We start from the raw sequence: 19188 nt of genomic DNA, 5'->3' as shown, positions 1-19188 counted from the left end.
TGAGTAGAGGGGTGAGGCGGAACCCAGGCTGGCTTTCATCAGAGCCCGGTCTTTCCCCACCACCCCCGTGGCACTCACATAGGAGTCCCCATAGATGACAGTGCAGACACAGCTGAGGCCTCCCGATTGTGGTTGGGGGCTGTGTGTGCAGCAGGGAGCCTGCTGAGCCCTGGGGTAAGGACCATGAAGCATAACCTACCAGCCCCACCCCGCCTTTCTGCTCTTGATTACCTTGAACCTCCTCTGTGTGTCTTCCTTCTTCCCTTCTTCTCCCCCCAGCAGCCTCACTTCTGTCTTTGTAACTGGAAATGACTTACAGTCTATCCTTAAAATAGGACCACAGAGAGACCTGCCGTGTGGTTCTGCATATAGGGTGTGGGGAAGGACCCTCTTTAGCAGATCAGGGGAACCCACAAGACCACCCAGCCTAGGGATTTCCCATGATGCCTCTGGGCCTGCTGTAGCGTTGATCCCAAGTTAGGCTCTGGCCCAGCCTGGTGTCCCAGGTGCCCTGTACCCCCACCCTTGTGACTGCCCACAGGACAGTGGCTTCCTGTCCACTCTGAGCAATCCCCGGGGGACCCTCCATATTGGATGGAGGGTCCACGTGTGTCCCGTGTGTTTTCTCTGGCTGTGCTGCAGGTGGGGAAGGCCTGTCCATGAAAGGGAAGAGCTGTCTGGAGAAAGGAACAGGGAGCCCCAAACCAGTTTGTCCTGTGAAGCTGGCCCCGATTATGGGGTGTATGAATACTGCATGAGGCCGTAAGGGGACCGACCTCAGGCCTGAAACCGGAGCTGTGGCCTAGAATGGAACTGAGCTGTGGGCCTTGTCTTAAAGGGGCATGACGCACCCCCAGAAGTATGCGTGGCATTATTTCCCGCTCAGGCTGTTTACTGTCTTTGCACGCAGTGCCACCAAGGCAAAGGGCCGTGCAGTAGGGGAAGTAGTGTGTTTTATCATGGAGGGCAGCATCACTTCATGCCCTGACCTCCATCACTGTTCCTCTCTTTGGTTTGTGAGAGGAAGAGAAAGGGGAGAGGGAGGAGAGGGGAGGCGGGGGTGAGAGAAAAAGGAGGCGGCTGTGGGAGGAAACCCGCGTCTGAGTGTTTTTAGCTGCACTGTGTGGCTTTGGGGAAGAGCCAGGAGTCACACGATGCCAGAACCGGTGACTAAGATGGAGGAGAATGCACTGTCATGTTTTCACGAGCCTGCCTTTCTGTTGGACGCCACCCGGCAGCAGCATTCCCTGTAGTTTTGATCACACCGCATCAAGACACAAAATGGACTTTCGGAATTGCTCCAGAAAATGGCAAGAGTGATAGGATACGTCTGTGCAAAGTGAGGAGGAGGATTCTGAGTGGGTTTTGAGTGCTGTGTATCTTTCACCATAATCCATTTTTATTTTTAACCTGAGCATTCACTGTAATTTTTGATCTGATCACGTATTCAGTGAAAATCTCACTCAGCACACTCATCAAAAAAGCAGGTCTTCATTTGCAGGCAGAGAGGGATGAAAAGTGCTTGAGGAAGCTCCGAGCCACCAGTACAGCCCAGTTTGGGCTTTGAGGCACCAGCGTGATGCTCTGCTTCTCTGACTGACTTTACAGCCCTGCTTGCATCTGCACGGAGAGTGCCAAGTCCACACTGTCTCTTGTGACAGTGTTTAGGCCCTGCACGTCTGTCCAGAATCCGAGCAAGTGAAAAGTGTCGATATCAAGATGCTATTGGCTTATGTGAAAGGCAGGATGCCAGAGATTTATTTAAAAGGTTGCTGCATCCAGCCAGGCTCTTGAAACTCCCTGGGGGAAGGATGGCCAGAGGATGGAAAATAAAAATAAGAGGCGATATACAGAGAAAGCTGAGGTCAGATGGAGCCCTCTCTCCAGCTGAGAGGAAAAGGAACTGCTCAACCGCTTGTAGCACGGTGCATTTATTTATACATTTTTGCAGGTTGGTGTCACGTGACACACCTTTGCCTAGCAACCTTGGACTGGAGGAGTAGTTTGTTTATACGGCCCCTCTCTTGCGCTCTTTGTTTGCTGATGGCCTTGTCCTATCCGCACATGTGTGACTAATTTCCAACTTTAGCTGCTCCCCACAGAGGGAAACCTCCATCCCATGAAAAGAACATGCAGCTGTGTATAGTAGTCTTGGGGTTAAGAGTGCTTCCAAATACTTTCATTCTATTCTAGCTGATATGATATTGGTTAGGCTGGTTTTGACTACAAATAATGGGAACTATCAACGCTAGTGTACACAAATCAGTGGTTCAGTAATGTTTTGAGGTCCTTCTGTTCTTTATTTTGCCATCCTTAGTCATCACTTTATCCTATGTCTGCTTCTTCTGGCTACAGGATGGCTATAGCAGCTCCAGACATCAGACCCAGAGATGACAATGTCCAGAGGCAGAGCAGCAACCATTGCTTCTAGGGAGGGCTTATATAGAGAGGAAACTTGTCACCAAAGCCTCCCAGCAGTACTCCCATGTGTCACAGTGATTGATCAGAACCACGTCACTTACCTACCTCCAGATCAGTTGGTGACAGGTGGAATGGGAGTATCCTGGTTGCTGTGGACTAGAAAGCCCAGGTTAGCACAGAATGGGCTGGAGTGCCAGCCGGCATACAACACAGGAAACCGGAACAAAACGGGGCTCTGCTAGCAGCCAGGAGGGGTGGCATCTGGCTGTCCCTTGCATCCATGAATAACAAAGGGCACACATAGTTATCGGGAGTGCACGTGGTGGAAGTTAGAGACCATCCTCGTCACTCCTTTCACCTGGTGCAAAAATAAAAACTAAGCACCAAGAGTGGGGATGAGTTGGCCGCAGCTACGTGGTCCACTCTGCACCCCAGCCTCAGCTCTGGGGCCAGTGCATACTCGGGCCTTGCTAGTGTGACACAGGAACCCAGCATGGGCAAACACTGGCTGGGCCTCTAAAATCCACAGAAGAATGAGCCCTAACCCACCGCGACATGCCTGGCATGTGTCCTCTTCTGGGCAGAATGCTTATTCTGTTCTCAGTTTTCATATCTTGCTGCTAGATTCCAAAGACTTACATCATTGTCTGGAACACAATGGGTCCTCTGTAAATGTGTTGAGTTGCATTAATTAAAATTGTATGAGGCCCATAAATGTTGATTTCATCTTATTTTAACCTGCACAAGTTGGCATCAAAATCGAGTCGTGGTTGCTGTTCTCTAGACGAAGGAAGACAGCCCAGCAGCCACCCTCCTGAACGCCGGCTCCTTTCTGGATGGTGAGCTCCATGACTTCCATGACTTCCGGGAAGGAAGAGAAGATGGTGGTGGCCGCTCAGCTCACTGCCTGTGCTGTCCTCCTTCCTTCCTCCTTCCTCCTTCCAGCGTCCTCCTCTCCTGTCCCGCATCACCCTTAGGACACTCTTCAAGCACACTCGGTCCCCTCAAAACTCTTGTGGCCCATGATACCCTCACCTCAGGTGCAGCCAACACGGTGGGAGGTAGACCCAGGTGGCCCAGTGCCCCTGTCCCTCCAGGGAAAGTGCTATGGCAAGCCATGCTGCAGCCCCGTCAATGGTGTCTTCCCTTTTACCTCTCAAACCGAGGCAGTTATTGGTGCTTAGGAACGCCGCACACTAGCCATCGTGCACAGCCAGGCTCCAGATCCTGAGAAATTTTGAAAGCTTCAGAAACTTCCAAGCATGCAAAGGTTTCCTGAGGAGACAGGAGAGGAGAGCACAGTTCACACGTTGCTAGCTTTCTTCACACTTGAATGCTGGTCTGTCTGGGAATGAAGAGCAAACTGCATTGGACCCTTTCTTCTTGTGGCACTGGTGGAAAGTTCTGCTGCTTAGTTACTGGAGCAGTCCACTCCACATCTCCTGTCCCCCTGTGCTGTCCTTCTGCAGAGCAGATCTTGCTGCAACACAGGTGCTAACAGTGGAACTCTTTAGAGAACACATCTTTGCAACACTTGCTGTAGTCTCACGTTGACATCACTTGGACATTGAAGATAAGTTTCCATGGGAGGACGATTGTTGGACCATTTGATTTGGTCACCCAATGGAACTATCATAATGTGCTGAAAAGTGGACCTGCTATAAAGTACACATTGCTTTCCCTGAATATATCTGTGCAGCAGCACTCAAAAAAGAGCCATTCTGGAAAGACACACTTAACCTAGAGATATGGAGCCCTGTGCGTTCCATGGCATCTCTGCACTGCATATCTCCTCTGTGCCATCAGCCTCCCCTGCACTTGGCCAAACTGTGGGAGGTTTCCTGCCATGTAGGGGTTACCTGGTTGCATCTCTATCTTAATTTCTCTTGTTGTGTATTTGCATACTTATGTTTTAGACAGACTACACATACAAAAAAAGCCATATTTGCAAGCTAGATGTGGCAACAAATGCCTGTAATCCCAACACTCTGGGAGAATAAGGCAGGAGGATGGCAAGTTTGAGCCCAGCCTGGAAAATTTAAAGGCTTACTTAGCAAGACTGCTTCAAAACAATCAATGAGTCAATCAGTCAATCAATCAATCAATCAGAGACTTAGCAAGACTACCTCAAAACAATCATCAATCAATCAGTCAAATTAAAGTAAAATCAATGGCTACGATGTTGCTCTAGAGCTGGGTTCCAGGTCTAATACAAAAAAAAAAAAAGCGCTATATTTGTCAATGGGATCAATTGAGGTCAGAGTCCATTTAATACCAGAGTGACATCTTATTTTCTTTTCTGTTCCTTTAGTGTGCTGAGCTCCAAGGTGATCCATCTTAACCACCCATAAATATTTCTTAAGCACTTACTATGTGCCAAGCATTCTGGTAGACTCTGTAGGTGTGTCTGCTTGTGGCATTTGTTGTTATGATGTCTGTTTAATAGTGAGCCAGGCAGTGATGGTGGCTCAGCTCACCGGTGCTAAGGCAGGCTGGAGGTCAGGGGGCCTGCAGAGTATCCTGTGTCCACCCTGACTCCAGTGTCCAGAGGAAGTGGGTGGCCGTGGGAGCCAGACTCTTCTCAGAGATGCCGCTGTTCCTGAGAGCAGATAAGCCATGCCCTAGCTTGCCTGTAATCTCACCACCCGTGATAGATAGTAGACAAAGTGTGGCAAGCTCAGGGAAGGGAAAAAAGTCATCCTCATTCTCGGGATTCAGGAGGACTTCCTGCAGGAGAAGGGCATTTACCAGTGCCACTGGGTTGGGTATGTTGGTGCATATCTGTAATTCTAGCACTCTGGGAGGCTGAGGCATCATGAATTTGATCTCAGTCATTAAGCAACTTAGTGAAAATCTGTCTCAAAGTTAAAAAAAAAAAAACGGCTGGGATATATCTTATTGTGAAGGCCCTGGGTTCAGTCCCTATTTCTGAAAAAAAAAAGAGGGAGAGAGAGAGAGAGAGAGAGAGAGAGAGAGAGAAAGAGAGAGAGAGAGAGAGACCAAAAGAGCAAGGCACAATGCCACTTATCTGCCCCTTCATGGGCTGAGTTTATACTTTTGATATACCAGGAGGGAAAGGTAGCTTGCTGTGCTCGGTCATAAATGCTGCTACACAGTGCATGAGGCTGACTGGAGTGGAACTGGACTTGTTAAAGGACGCTGGACTCTGCCTTTTCCAGGCCCGTGTTCAGGGTGGAGCAGTCGACTGACTTCGCCTGTTCATGGCCCGGGATCCGTTTTCTGTGAAGTGGCAGCTCAGCCCTTAGGGGACGAAAGCTGGAAGCACCCACTCATGGCTCCCAGCCTCCGCAAGCCCCACTCCTGCGTGGCGGCAGCTGTGCAGTGTGTGAGGGGCTGCTGCCAGGAAGCTGCTCCACGCTGCCTTTTCTGATGTGTGTTCGAATTAGCATCACTGGGTGCTGTTTTGCAGTTACTCAGTTCTGAAACTACTGAGGGTTTGAGGGACGGTCAGCGATGGCGGGGGTGGTGAACCAAAGAGGCGTTAGGCATTGGGGGGTATTTTGGAGAGAGCTGGGTTAGGGAAGAGGGGTCCTCTGCAGGGAAAATCTTGCATGTGTGGTGCAGAGGTCTCTGTGGAGTCTGGGAGACTCCACATCCTGACCTGGACTCCCAGAGGTGCTGGAATTGGCACCCTGAGCGAGGTACCCAGAAGTGGCTCACAGGAGCCTTGGGGAAACCTGGATTCCTCCCAAGGTCCCCAGAAGTCACTATCCCAGTGAGGATTAGTAGGAAGCACATCTAATGACCACACCCACTGAGTGTGTGTGCGCCTGGATAAGTGACAGGGATCATCCATCCAACCATGCCCAATGGGCCGGTACAGAGGGACTGTAATAACAAGGATGATGACGGTCATGGTAGGTGACAGTGACGTCACACTTATGAGCCTTCCCTATGTGCCGGGGACACAGTGAAGAGCCTCCCAACCTTGGTCCTCACAGCAGTTGACAGAGGGTCTCTGGTTTCCAGGTTTTACAGACAAGGAAACTGAGACACAGAAAATCCCATCAGCCTTCTCAGCCACCAAAGCAGTAGTGGCCGGGGTGGGATTTCCTGGCCACTAGTGTGTACACCTTTAGTCTTGCACTTTGCTACCACTAAGAACCAGGCACCAGAATGGAAACCGAGGAAACCAGAAGAGAGCAAGAACAGGAAGTATGAGATGGGAAATGGTGCTCAGAGAGGTTTCTGTACAGGAGATGGTCCCTCCTGTGGGTTCTTAACGGTTCCTTTTGATGAGAGGGACAGAAGATTGTCCTCTTGTCCTCGATATTACCCCTAGGCCCTTGTCCATAGAGAACATTATGCTCTATATACTCCAGGGCCTTTACACGTGCTGTTCTCTTTGGCTAGAGTCATTGTTCGCCCTGTTCTTTGTATGCTGTTGCCTTTTTATCTGTCATATATTAGGGCATGGCGCATAGTAGATCCTCTGTGAATTTGCTGAGCACATGACAGGAGAAAAAAATTGCTGGACACTGAATATATTGAGAAGTTTGGAAGATTTTCTGTTGTTGAACTTTTGGGGATCTTGATATCTTCCTAAGGCTGAGGTTGTTGGGGGAAATGCTGCTCCAGCCATTGTGGGACTTGATGTGTCCAGGCCAGAGGCAACTTGGTCTACTGTCCATGTCTTTCACAGACAGAGTATCTTGACACCTCCCAGGATGCCCCTCTAAGGTGGGGACAGGGGCAAGGTGAGGGGGCAGGCAAGAGGCAGGTACCTAGGGCTCCTGGGGAACCCCTGGGGGCACAGAGCAGGCTGATGGGCGGCAGAGGACATGCCATCCTCATCTCTATTCCTGAGTTGGTTTGGGGACTGAATGAAAACACATCACTCCTCTTCCAATTGCTGGCATTAATAATAAGGAGAATAAGGGAGCTGATAGAGCCACTGTGTGCTGAGCGTTGGCCAAGCCCTCGAAGTGCTCTGTGTCACTGAGTCTCAGCCTCCTGCTGCATCAAGTGATTCTCCAGGAGTCGCACATCTGGAGGAGCCTGGAGGAGCCAGGACCCAGGCCCACGCCAGCCCTGACCTCACACCGTGTACCTTCAGCCCATTTCTGACCTTCAGCAGCATCAAACACAGGGCATTTTTGTTGCCAGAAGATTCCCAGCTTCAACCTTAAGAGCATTTTTTCCACTTTGCCTTTCTCCAAGGAAGGTCTTAGCTGTTGAGGTAATTGAAGAATTCCTTTACTTTATAATCACTCGTGGTATTTATTGTTCTTGTTATTATTAATAAAAGCCGTAATAATTCAGCCTTTGGGTTGAGGGGTGGCAGCAGCCAGCTGACTGACCTTGGGCATAGAATGAATTCTGTCTCAGTCTCTCCTTGATTATCCAGGCTAATGGGAAGGGAACCAGAGCCCGCAAATAACTGTAAAAAAACAAGTCAATTGTCTGCTCCATGTGGTGTAACTGGCAAGTAGGTACTAAGCCTTTTCTGAGGATCGCCTTCAAGCAGGACCTGCTGCTCTGGCCAAGAGTGCAAGACTCTTGCAAAAGAGTGAGGTGGGAAACAACTTGTGCCCCCAAAACAAGGATGGAGAACAGGCTTTGCTGGGGGCTGGCATGTCTGGCTAGAGATGGTGTGTGGATGTCGTCTACTGCCAAGGTGGGGCTGGAGCCGTTTTTCCCTCTGCTGAAGCTAGTGTGGGTGATGTAGCAAGTCGTCTTCATCCCCCATCCCCCGCTACCCTCAGCACTTGGCTGGCTGCTGTGGCCACATGGAAAATGTCAGTGTGCTGGCCCAGGTCTGGTGCAGACTGAATCCAGCCTACCTTACAGCTCTGCGGAGCTGACGTGGCGTGCAGCTGTAAGGGGACGGAAAGGTCATAATGGCCTGGGACAAGGGAATAGACGGGGCCAATTGCACTGTCCAGTAACATTATACGGAAGATGAAATTGTAGTGAGAGCTGAGAGATGCAGGGCTGGGAAAGAGACCACAGCATTTTCCATGATTAACTTTCTAATAGTAACCGCGTGTGTACTGTGGTTGCTTAGCAACTGGAGGCATCTTCTCCGAGCCTGCGTTAATACAGTGCGTGTGGCTTCCTACTGTTTTTGGGTTTTTCTCCATTTGTTTGAGGCAAAGATCAGACCACAGACCTGTTGTTCTTGACGGCCAAATGAGGAGGCAGCTAAATTTGTCTCTTCTTCTAATTGATCTTTTTCCTCCCCCAAGGACTTACATGCCTTAGGTCACCACAGAGCTCTCCGAGAGCTCTGCATCATGAAGAAGTGGATGCCTGTGGAGCTTACCCTTGGGTTGGGGCAGAACTTTAGCTCCTAGATTTTTAAGGAGCTCTTAGAGAGAGAGATGATTCACAAGAGCGTGTTAATGGCCGCATGTGTTGAAAAAGATGAGTAGAAAGAGAAGAGGCCAGGAGGACACTGCTTAAGCCAGTAAGCTAAAGGAGACCGTGAGATTTGGTGTCCCTAAGGCACAGGATAGGTGCTAGGGCCACAGTGGTGACAATATTCAAATCTCCTCTTCTGTGAACCTTGTATTCTATTGCAGGAAACAAAAACACGGTAAATGAGCAATCATTTAATGTCAGATAGTGATAAACAGGTTTTTTTTTTTTTTTTTGGATAAACGGTTTTATTTTTATGTTTTCTGAGGCACTGAGGATGTAATATCCAGGGCATTCTATCATTGAGCTATATCCCCAGCCCTTCTTATTTTTCCTTTTGAGACAGAGTCTCACAAATTGCTCAGATAGGACTTGAAGTTGTGATCTTCCTGCCTCAACCTCTAAGTACAGCACTAGTGTTATAGGGGTGTGTCACTGTGCCTGGTTATTAAGTGGTTTTAAACTTGAGAGAGGTAAAGTGGGGAGGAACGTGAGTGTGTTGGTCTCTCTAAGGACGTGGCTGATGCGTGAAGTAAATTGAACTGTGTGACAAATGGAGACATCTGAGAGAATGTGGCCACAGAACGTGGCCAGTCCGTAGCACAACTCCAGGCCCTCTCTGCCTCCGCCCCTTACTTTATTTTCTTATTCTCTCCAAGCTTCTGGTGATCTCCCCGCTGTGCTTTCTTGTCATTTTCCCCAACTGCAGTGTCTGCTCTTTGACAGCAGTGTTGTCTGAGGTGCTGATGCCCACACCTCTTGCTGAACAAGGACAGGTGCCCATGGGAAGAGAAGTGCCCAGGAGTGGGTGGGGCTGGGAAGCCGAGTGGGTGAGGAGGCTGGAGAGGTGATCTTTTGGTGCCTATGTCCTGATCTGGTGGCTCTCAGAACGGTCCAGTGGGTCTCAGCATCTCGGAGCCCCTTGGTTCCCAGTGACCATGACCCAGTGTGATGTGTAGCTGATGATCAGGCCCCCACTGCTGGCCCAATGGCTCAGTGGCTTTCTGGAATCTCCAGGAAATCCAGATCAATGAGTTCAGGCCTGGATTCTGGTTACTGGGTTCTGGCTCCCTTTTAAAGGACCCTAGACAACCCCAGGCCCTAACACTCAAGTGTGGAGCCAGCTTGTATTTCCAGGGGCAGTGGCACCAGCCCAGTGGCTGTTGTGCAAACACCTTGGTCCTTTAATGAGTGTGGCCTGGATGTCGGTGACATCAATTCTTCCTGTGCAGGTTGGTAGAGGTCAGGCAGCAGGTCATACAGAGACCTCTTTGTATAGATCACAAGGTGGGACCTTCCTGTCCCCTCTTTCTAGCTTGAGTTTGTACAGGGGGAGGGGCTCCTTCACCACACAGCCCTTGCTTCCCCTCTGCTCCCCGACTTTTATGCACATGCCCAGGTCCCCAGCGCCCTCAGCCCGCACCCCTTTACCCCTCCATACATGCATTCACTGATTTCACCCATTTGCACGTGCACCTGAGATTCCTCGAACCCCTTGCAACACCTGCTGTGTGTACACTCAAAGCTCTCCACCCCTCGTCACATCTGCGCCTGTCCAGAGGTGCTCTTGACCTGCCTGGCACCCAAGCACTGAAATGTATCAGGTGTGAAGTGTGGAAAGCTCTGCGGGTGTGCTGCCCACTGAGCATGCTCTGCAGGGACGGGAGGAGGAAGCGCGATCTAGGCCTGGCTGCTTCTCTGCACAGGCCTCAGAAATCATTGCTTCTTAATGGGCTTTTCGGAAATTCATTCATTCTGTCTGTCTCTTGCTTGAACCCAGGTCCTTCGTACTGAGCTACATTTCCATCCCTTTTCTTCTTTTTCTTTTTATTTTTTTGTCTTCACACAGGGCCCACTAAGTTGCCCAGGTTCGCCTTGAACTTGTCACCCTGTTGCCTAATCTTCCAGAGTACTGGAATGACAGGCTGTGCCACCATGCCCAGCTCCTGCTTTTTCAGTCTTAGATTTGTTTGTGCAGTACTCACCATGTGTCATCAGCATTCTGGGCTCGGGGTGCTGCAGAGACCAGCAAAGGCCCAGGTAGACACAGATCTTGCACGGGACATACAAGAAGGGGAAGGGGCCTTCACAGAGGGAGCTTTTCCACAGGGGCCTATGGTCTGCAAGTATGCAAGACTGGCTGAGGCCAGGAGAGGCCAGGGGGCTGGGTGTGGTTGGGGGTAGCAGGGCAAGGTGTCTTTCAGTGTTGGGGATTCCTTTCTCAATAGGCAGAGATCCTCCAAGCTCTTTGATGTGTCATTCTGGTCTCCTTAGCCCTATGTACCCCTGGAGTGTTCCCAGCACTCAGTTCTGGAGGAGCTGCTTTTGTTCACCGAGGTTGTGCTGGCTGGTGGAGCATGGGATGGAAAATGTTCAGCCTTGCCTCCAGGCCCCTGCCTGGAGAGGTCTGCTGAGCATCTGGAGATTGCGAGTCAGGTTTACAGAGCAGCAGAGAGCAGCGTGCAGGTGCTGGGAGGGAGAAGGGTCAGCCTGGGTGGGAGAAGGAGAAGTGGTGGGGGAGCGAGGAAGTACCGAACCCCAAGGATTGGCAGTGTATAGGGAGGGAGTTCCTTTCCTTCTCCGGTCCCCTCCCTCCGAGTGGGAGGAGCCCTGCTTCCTGACTCCTTAGCCTCGGGCTGGCACCCTGTGTTTGGGCAGCAGTCCCAGAAAACCTTCTCATGGAGCAGCTCCAGGACGGGGACCTCTGCAGGTCTCCCCAGTGGGTTGACTCCTCCTCCCTCAGGGGGACAAACTGAGAGTCTCTGAGCATGTTTAGTTTACCCTGCACCGTGTCATAGGTGACATATTTTTTGGGGGGAGTATCCCTGTATTTATAAGGTAGGAGATTTGGGGTAAAATCTCAAGCAGGAAGTATCAGGGCAAGGACAGCCCAAGAGAAGGGAGGGCCCAGTGCAGCCAGCATCTCCCCCCAGCCCCTGGGAGGAGGTCCTGCTGCCTGACTCCGGAGACCTGCCGTACTCCTGAGTGGTTTCCTGCAACTTTGTGCTGCCAGTCTTTTTCAAAAAGAAAAGATTTAAGATGCACGTCTGTGGATTGGGCAGAGCCACACACCCCTCACTTACCATATCGGGCTGGCCCTTGAGGGCACGGAGCTGGATCCCTTTTTTGGATTAAGGAACAAACAGTAGGCCTGTGCTTCTGTGAGTTCTCAGGGCCTGCTCTTGAGCCCTTAAACTCCTCTGGGTCATTCTTGTTTCTCGGTTGGGAGCCAGGGTGGGAGCCTGTGCTGTGTAGCCTCTGCTGCAGGGTGGTGGGTGGCAGAAATGATGTGGGGCCGAGAAGAGGGCTCTGGCCTGCACCACTGAACAACACAGTGTTTCTCTGGGCTTCTGTCCAATGGCATCTGGAGTGGGTATGTAGTCAGAAGGCCAGAGGTGGTTTGCAAATCTCAAAGGCTAAGCCCAGAAAGTGTGAGGTCCAAGAGAATCGAACAGGACAAGGAGTCGGGGCAGAGCCAGAGTTTTCTTCTTTCTGCTCCCAACTCCCCTCTGGTACCGTCCTGGGCACTGCTCACCAAGTCAGGTGCTGGTGACCTTTCTGGAAAGAGCAGAGAGATACAGGGGGTGGAGAGGGTGTGGTGAGGTGGCTCCCTCCCCATCCTGAGGCACGGGTTCTGGGTTCTCTCCTTGGTGGAGTCTGTGGTGCTGTTTGCTGCAGGACAAAGCCTTGCCTGGCTCCGCATTGAGAATCTGCCTCTTGCCTGGGTGCTCTTCTCTCCTGTCTGATTTGTAGCCTGAGGAGGAGACTTAGCATGTACATCACTGGGGCAATCTGTTGATGTCACCATCAGTAGCCTACGCCAAGTGACTGGGAGGAGTGCCAGTTGTGCAGCTAGGGTATAGAGTGGCTGGTACTTTCCAGGGTCTCACGGTAGTCCACAGCTTCAGTGAGGCATGGCCAGCACCAAAGGACAGACCAGCACATGTGTGGGTACAGTAGTTCTTGGTTACTGGATCTGGCACCGCCAGCCCTTCAGACCCAGAGCAAGGCCTGATGCACTAGAGCAGGTGGGGAGTCCACATGCTCCCCACCACTGATGTTAGCAGGGAGGTTCCAGGCCTGGGTGTAAATTGATTTTCCAGCTTGTCGAGCTTCTAAAGATAGGTTGGTGGCACTCTGTTGGCACTGGGAGTGCTGGGCCATCTGTGACTCCTGGGCCTGCCCATGGAGGGAGTGCAGACCCCGGCAGGCAGTGCCAGGGCAAGGACAGCCCAGATGCAGGGAGGGCCCAGTGCAGCCAGGACCTCGCACCAGCCCCCAGGAGGGGGTCCTGATACCTGACTCGGGAGACCTGCCGCACTCGTGATGAGCGGATTCCTGCAATGAACGCAGGTCCTCGTACGTTCAAAAAGTGGGGTTGCTTGATTTATTTCATGATTCACTCCTTGAGTTGTTTCATTCTCAGTTGTCTCAGATGTCCTTCCCCCACATTTCTCCCTCTATGTTCTTTGAACGGCTTGACTGGTCTTTATGAGACTGTCTTACATTTGTGCAGCACTTTATAGTTCTCGAAGCCATTTCACATGCATTGCCCAGGCTGCCCATGTTTCTTGAGCTCCTTCCCAACCCTGGACAAGGCCTAGGCTCTGACCAGGTAGCAGCAACTTAGCTACTGGGTCTGCTCTTGGGAACATGATGAACAGCTTACACTGACATCTAGGAAGGCAGTGGTGGGAAACAGCAGGGGATATTTATGATGGTGGGAAAGGCAGAGCAGATATTTGACTGGAGAAGAAGTCAGTGTAATGGAAATTTGGAAGAAGAGCATTGTAAGCAGTAGGAAGTGCTAGTGCAAAGGCCCTGAGGTAGGACAGCTTTTTTTTTGGTGGGGGGAGGAAGCTACGGACACAATTCTGAATGGTGTGCAGGGCATAGCAGAATTTGTCCGGGCTGTTTTTATACAGCTTTGTAGGTCAAGTAAGGAGTTTGGCATCCTGCCTTGGTATCGTAGTGCATGATTGGAGGGGTCTGTGCAGCCACACTGGTGACCTGAGTGTCACTGTTTGAAGCTCATTCTTGAGTGATGCCTGAGAGTGAGGTGAGAGCAGCTGAGGAGGCTATGACCTTTGCCCGGTGAGAGGCAGGCAGTGCTACAGTGAGGTGGATGCCCCTTTCTCAGGGTGGGGACGGGGGGAGGGAAGTAGGGAGGGTCCATGAGCACCGAGGACTTGCGCCATAGCCAGTGAGCAGCTAGAAGTTGCCGCCAGAGCCTCAGCTCAGGGCCTCCTTTCCTCTCTTCATCTTAGCTGGGTGCCACAGGACCTGGTGCCTCTAGCTGAGAGTTGTTTTCAGGAGCTTGGGTGATGGGCTCAGGCTGCCTAACAGAGTGTCACCGAATTAGACCACACACTCGTCCCACAGCTCTGGAGGCCGATGTCCAAAGTCTGGGTGTGTGAAAGCCGTAGGGTTGGTTTCCCTTGAGACCTGTCTCCTTGGCTGGTGGATGCCATCTTCTCTCACTGTCCACACAGTCTTCCTTTGTGTGTGACTGTGTCTGTCCTAATCTCTGACAAGGACATTAACCATGTCAGATGAGGACCAACCCTAGTGACCTCATTTTTTTTTTATTGGTACTGGGGATCGAACTCACGACCATGTGCTTGCAAGGCAGGTGCTTATGCCGCTGAGCTAAATCCTCAGCCCCCTAGTGACTTCATTTTAATGCAGTCATCATCTCTTTAAGATCCTTTCTCCACATAGCATCCCACTCTAGGATCCTGAGGGTTAGGGTGTCAGCCTATAAATTGGGGGAACAGATTTCAGCCTGTAACTGCCCTTTCTCATTGAGCTGGCCTGGTGGGCCATGAGATGTTGATATCCCTGGAGCACTCAGGGCTTGTCTCCAGGACAATGACTTGATAGTTAATGGGGTTAACAGATAATTGTAGGTGACCACACGGAAGAGTCCAGTCCTAGTGCCACCAATGGAAGGGAGCAGATGGCGTCTGGAGAAACAAGTACAATTATTATGTATTTGTGCAAGGTGGTGAATGGGAGGCAGAATGGTCCATAGTATCTCTTGGAGCCACCAGATTGTCACCTGTCATTGCAGAGATGATGGGTTGTTTACCGGAAAAGGTGGTTAAATAAGAAAGTGGTTAAGAACAACCAACATTATTGAGCCCTTATAGGTGCCAGACATGGCACCACACATTCTGCAAGCTGTATTTTGGTGCCACATACATCCTACGGGCCAAGGGTCATCCTGTGTCCCACCTTAGAGATGGACAAGCTGAAGCTGGAGAGGGTCGGTAACTTGTCCATGTGCATCCAGCCAGGGCTAGAACTGAGATTTGTAGTCTGCATTCTCTAAGGACCATAAAATGCTTCTTTTAAGAATGCATCCCAGAAGAAAATGGGTATTTCAAATCCTGCCTTGGCTTTTTTAGGGTGTGAGCTGCTACAGAAAGCAGACAGATTTCTTCTATGGTCTGTGTTAAATGCGTATGTGAGTGTGTGTGTGTCTGTCTGCCTGCCTGCCTGTCTATATTGCTATATTTGTGGTGGTTCCCACAGTGGGGCCCCTAGATCAGCGACATCAGTATCCCCTGAGTTTGCATTTTTTTGGGTCCCTACCCCAGAAGGACTGAAGCAGAACCTGAGGGTAATGTAAGGGGTTCTGTGGCCAAGATGTTTGGGAGATACATGCTTCTCAATTTATAGACATTTCATGTGGCCTTTATTATTTGTTTTGGAGACAATAACCTTAGTGTTTCTCAAACTTCTTTGACCATGAAATGAAGGGCACCAATCAGGACGTGTTTGAGAAAAGGTGAGCTCCTCAGGGGCCTGTAAGGGAGACATAAGTGGGTGAAGTGGACCTTCACATCCATGAGTTCCAACCAGTCGCGGAAGTGAGTCTAGTACTAAGTGTGCTGTGCTGCTCCCTGAAGCAGGGACTGGGCAGATCCAGAAATGGACAGGGGCTGTTACATATACCAGATTCCTGTCCTGTTGGCAGAAGGCCGACCACCTTGAGCAGCAGGGGATGTGAAATAATTTCCAATGCAAATCTCCTCTGTTTCCTTTTTAAACAATCAATTCATGGAGCTGGCTGGGGGCTGGAAAGGAGCAAGGCCCTGGAAGGGGCCCTGGCCTCCTGGCTGCAGCTGTGGGGTTATACTGTGCCTTGCTGCGGGTGGGAGGAGCACATAGCCCAGCACCACTGAAGAGCCAGGTGGGAAGGACTCAGCGTGCCAGCCCAAGTGCAGTTTTAGAACGGAACACCAGTTTTAATTCTTCAGAATGTAAATATCCTTGTGCTTCTTGGAGGAAATCAAGAATACATAAAAAGACAAAACTACATACCCATTAGTATAGCTGTTATAAAAAAATTCAGAAAACAACAGCTATTGGCAAGAATATAGAGGAACCTTGCACACTGCTATTGAAAACTATATGGCAGTTCCTTGTGACATTTGATATCAGTTACCTACTGTATGATTCAGAAATTCCACTGCGGGGTACATACCCCCCAAAAATGGAAGTTGGGACTCAGACAGATGTTGGTACATCACAGTCACAGCATCAAAAAGCAAGAACTAGAACCAATGCAAATGTCCACCGACAGATGGACAGGTAAACAAAGTCTGGCTTAGAGATACAATGGAATAGTATTTAGCCTTAAAAAAGAACAAAATCTGGACACATAGCATAATGTGGGTTAACTCTGAAGATATGTTACTAAGTGAACTAAGAAATTCACAGAAAAGACAATATACTGTATGATTCTACTTCCCTGAGATTCTAGAGTAGGACAATTTATAGAGACAGAAAATAGAATGGTGGTTGGCAGGTCTTAGAGAGAAAAAAGATTGAGTTTTAGTTAATGACTGTAGAGTTTCAGCTTGGGGAGATAAACAGGTTCTGAGGATGAATGGTGACTGTGGATGCAGAATAATACGAGTGTGCTTAATACCATAGAACGCTACATTTCAGAATACTAAACTTTATGTTATGTGTGTTTTACACATAACATACACAGAAAGGAACTCTCACGTCTCAGAAACTATTGCTGTTCATATTGGAGTATAGTTCATATCCATCTTTTCTCTCTTTTTCCTTTTTACCGGTACCAGGGATCGAACTCACGACTGCCTGCTTGCAAGGCAGGCACTTATGCCGCTGAGCTAAATCCCCAGACCCCATCTTTTCTCTCTGTATTGAGATATATATATATATATATATATATATATATATATATATATATACATTTCCCCCTCATTTCATCAACAATTCTTGGAAACTGCTTTCTGATGGTGCCTATCACATTCTCAAGTGGATGCATTGGAAATTATTTAACATCTCCCCATCATGGGTCCTGTAAGCTATTTTCAATTTTTCATCATTTTAGATTGTGCTGTGGTTGAACTCTGTGTGTGTCCGTTTTTATTCACACATGGATTGTTTCCTTAGGATAGATTTCCAGAAGCAGAATTTGCTGACCCAAAAGATGTACATTTTTTTTTTTTCGATACTGGAGTTCAAACTCGTGACCTTGTGCTTGCCAGGTGGGCACTGTACCAGTATTCCTGGCTGGATGTACACGTTTATAAGATTCCCTATGCACGTCATCAAGTCTCTTTTTGTAAAGGTCATGCAACCTTCGTGCATTCTCACCCAAAGGGTGTGAGAAAAGGTGTCTTTTCCCAGTGACCCTCCCGCCCATTCCCCAAAGGAGACCCAGAGGAAGCAGCAGAGGAAGAAAGTTCGGTCTGGCCCTGCAGTGCTCAGAGCTGGGCTGTGACTGGTGCTCTCCTGACCTGGGCAGTGAGCGTGTGCCTTATCAGTGAGCTGGGCCGGGGCTGATTAACACACAGCTGGCCAGGGGTGTGCAGCCCGCCCGAGGGAAAGAACAGTCAGTTCAGGGATAATCCCTTGACGCTGATGCTCTGGTTCTAGTCTGGAGACTTTTTATCAGGGCTAATTGCAACTTCAGCTCTGGGCCGGGACAGTGCGTGTAGTCCGCTGAGCTGGTTAGACTCAACCCTCAGATCTCATATCAGGGGCGACATTAGCCGGGTGTCTGCACGTTGCTTTTCTCCACTATTCCCTGATGCAACATTTTAAGGAATGAGGAAAAAAAATAGCCATTGATCTCTCGTGGATTTTCCCGTATTTTACAGGGAGCAAAATGAAGTTGCAAGAAGATTCCTTCTCTTCTGCTGCTATTCCATATGTCATTTACATTTTTGGAAATAAATTTCATTGTGCTCGCAGTGTGGTGATATGCACTGCATATAGATAGTAAAATGGTTGCTATAGTGAAGTGGATTAACATTTCATCTTACACAGTTGCTTTTTTGAGACAGGAGCAACTCATATGTAGTTTTTAAATAAAAATCTCTAATACAATATAAATTTTCAATTTTGGTTCTCATATTGGGTATTAGAAATGTACTTTTGTTTAACCTACATATCTGCTATTTTGTGTTCTTTGACCTACTTTTCTCATTTATTTTCTCTCCTTCTACCTTCCCTGGGAATTAGTGGGTCATTCTCCATTCTGAGTGTATTTGATCTCCCTTTTTCACACACACACACACACACACACACACACACACACACACACATGCACGCGCACACACGCACACACACAGACACACATTAGATCATGTAACTTTTGTATTTGTCTTATTGCACTTAGCATAATGTTGTCCAAGTCCATCTATATTGTAGTGAAAGATCCAGCACCTTCTCACTGAGTACATTACCAACCCTTAATTTAGTTTTTTTAAATTTTGAGACAAGGTCTCACTTGGCTCGACCAGGCTTGGCTCGACCTTGCAATCTTTCTGTCTCAGGTGCCAAACGGGAGGGATTACAGATGTAATGTTGACTCCATTTACACTATGAGTGAAAACAATTCATTTAGCGGCTGCAAAATCATTTCTGTTTAAATTTTGTATTTTAGTAGATTGTAGACATGGCCACTGGCTTGCCCTGGCCATTTGTTAAGTAGCCCCACGCTGTGGTATGCAAAGAATGGCCAGGCTCCAGAATGAAGCTATGTTGGGACCCGTAGCTGGGATTGGCAGGGTAATGGAAGGGAGAGGGTTGGGAGCTGACCTTCCCCCCATCTCACTCTGGGAGGCTGAGGCAGGAGGACTGCAAGTTTCAGCCTAGCCTGGGCAGTTTAGTGATTAGTGAGACTGTCACAAAATGAAAGATTAAAAAAGGGCCAGAGATTAAAAAGAAAAGAAAGTAGAAGAAGAAGAAGAAGAAGAAGAAGAAGAAGAAGAAGAAGAAGAAGAAGAAGGAAGAGGAGGTGGAGGAGGAGGAGGAGGAGGAGGCGGAGACAGAGGAGGGGAGGGGGAGGGGACGGGGAGGGGAAGGGGAGGGGGAAGGGAGGGGGAGGGGAGGGGG

At 49.4% G+C, this 19188-nt stretch overlaps 1 protein-coding gene across 31 annotated transcripts in view; it reads left to right on the top strand.

Moving 5' to 3' along the window:
* Positions 1–19188, top strand: part of Kcnma1 (potassium calcium-activated channel subfamily M alpha 1) — a 736611-nt gene that overhangs the window by 92562 nt on the left and 624861 nt on the right. Inside the window, exon 1 of one of the 31 annotated variants that reach the window (XM_063238736.1) lies at positions 11826–11963. The exons of the other annotated variants lie outside the window; for them this stretch is intronic. The gene's annotated coding sequence lies outside the window, so the exon portion shown is untranslated. Of the gene's footprint in view, positions 1–11825; positions 11964–19188 lie in introns of those variants that run through there. 31 annotated transcript variants of the gene reach the window in all.

The sequence above is a fragment of the Cavia porcellus genome, unplaced genomic scaffold (genome assembly GCF_034190915.1).
Source record: "Cavia porcellus strain 051 isolate PalLab524CR breed Dunkin Hartley unplaced genomic scaffold, mCavPor4.1 scaffold_28, whole genome shotgun sequence".
NCBI classification, from domain to species: Eukaryota; Metazoa; Chordata; class Mammalia; order Rodentia; family Caviidae; genus Cavia; species Cavia porcellus.
Note: the sequence above shows the minus strand (reverse complement) of the source record. Positions and strands in the feature narration are given on the sequence as shown.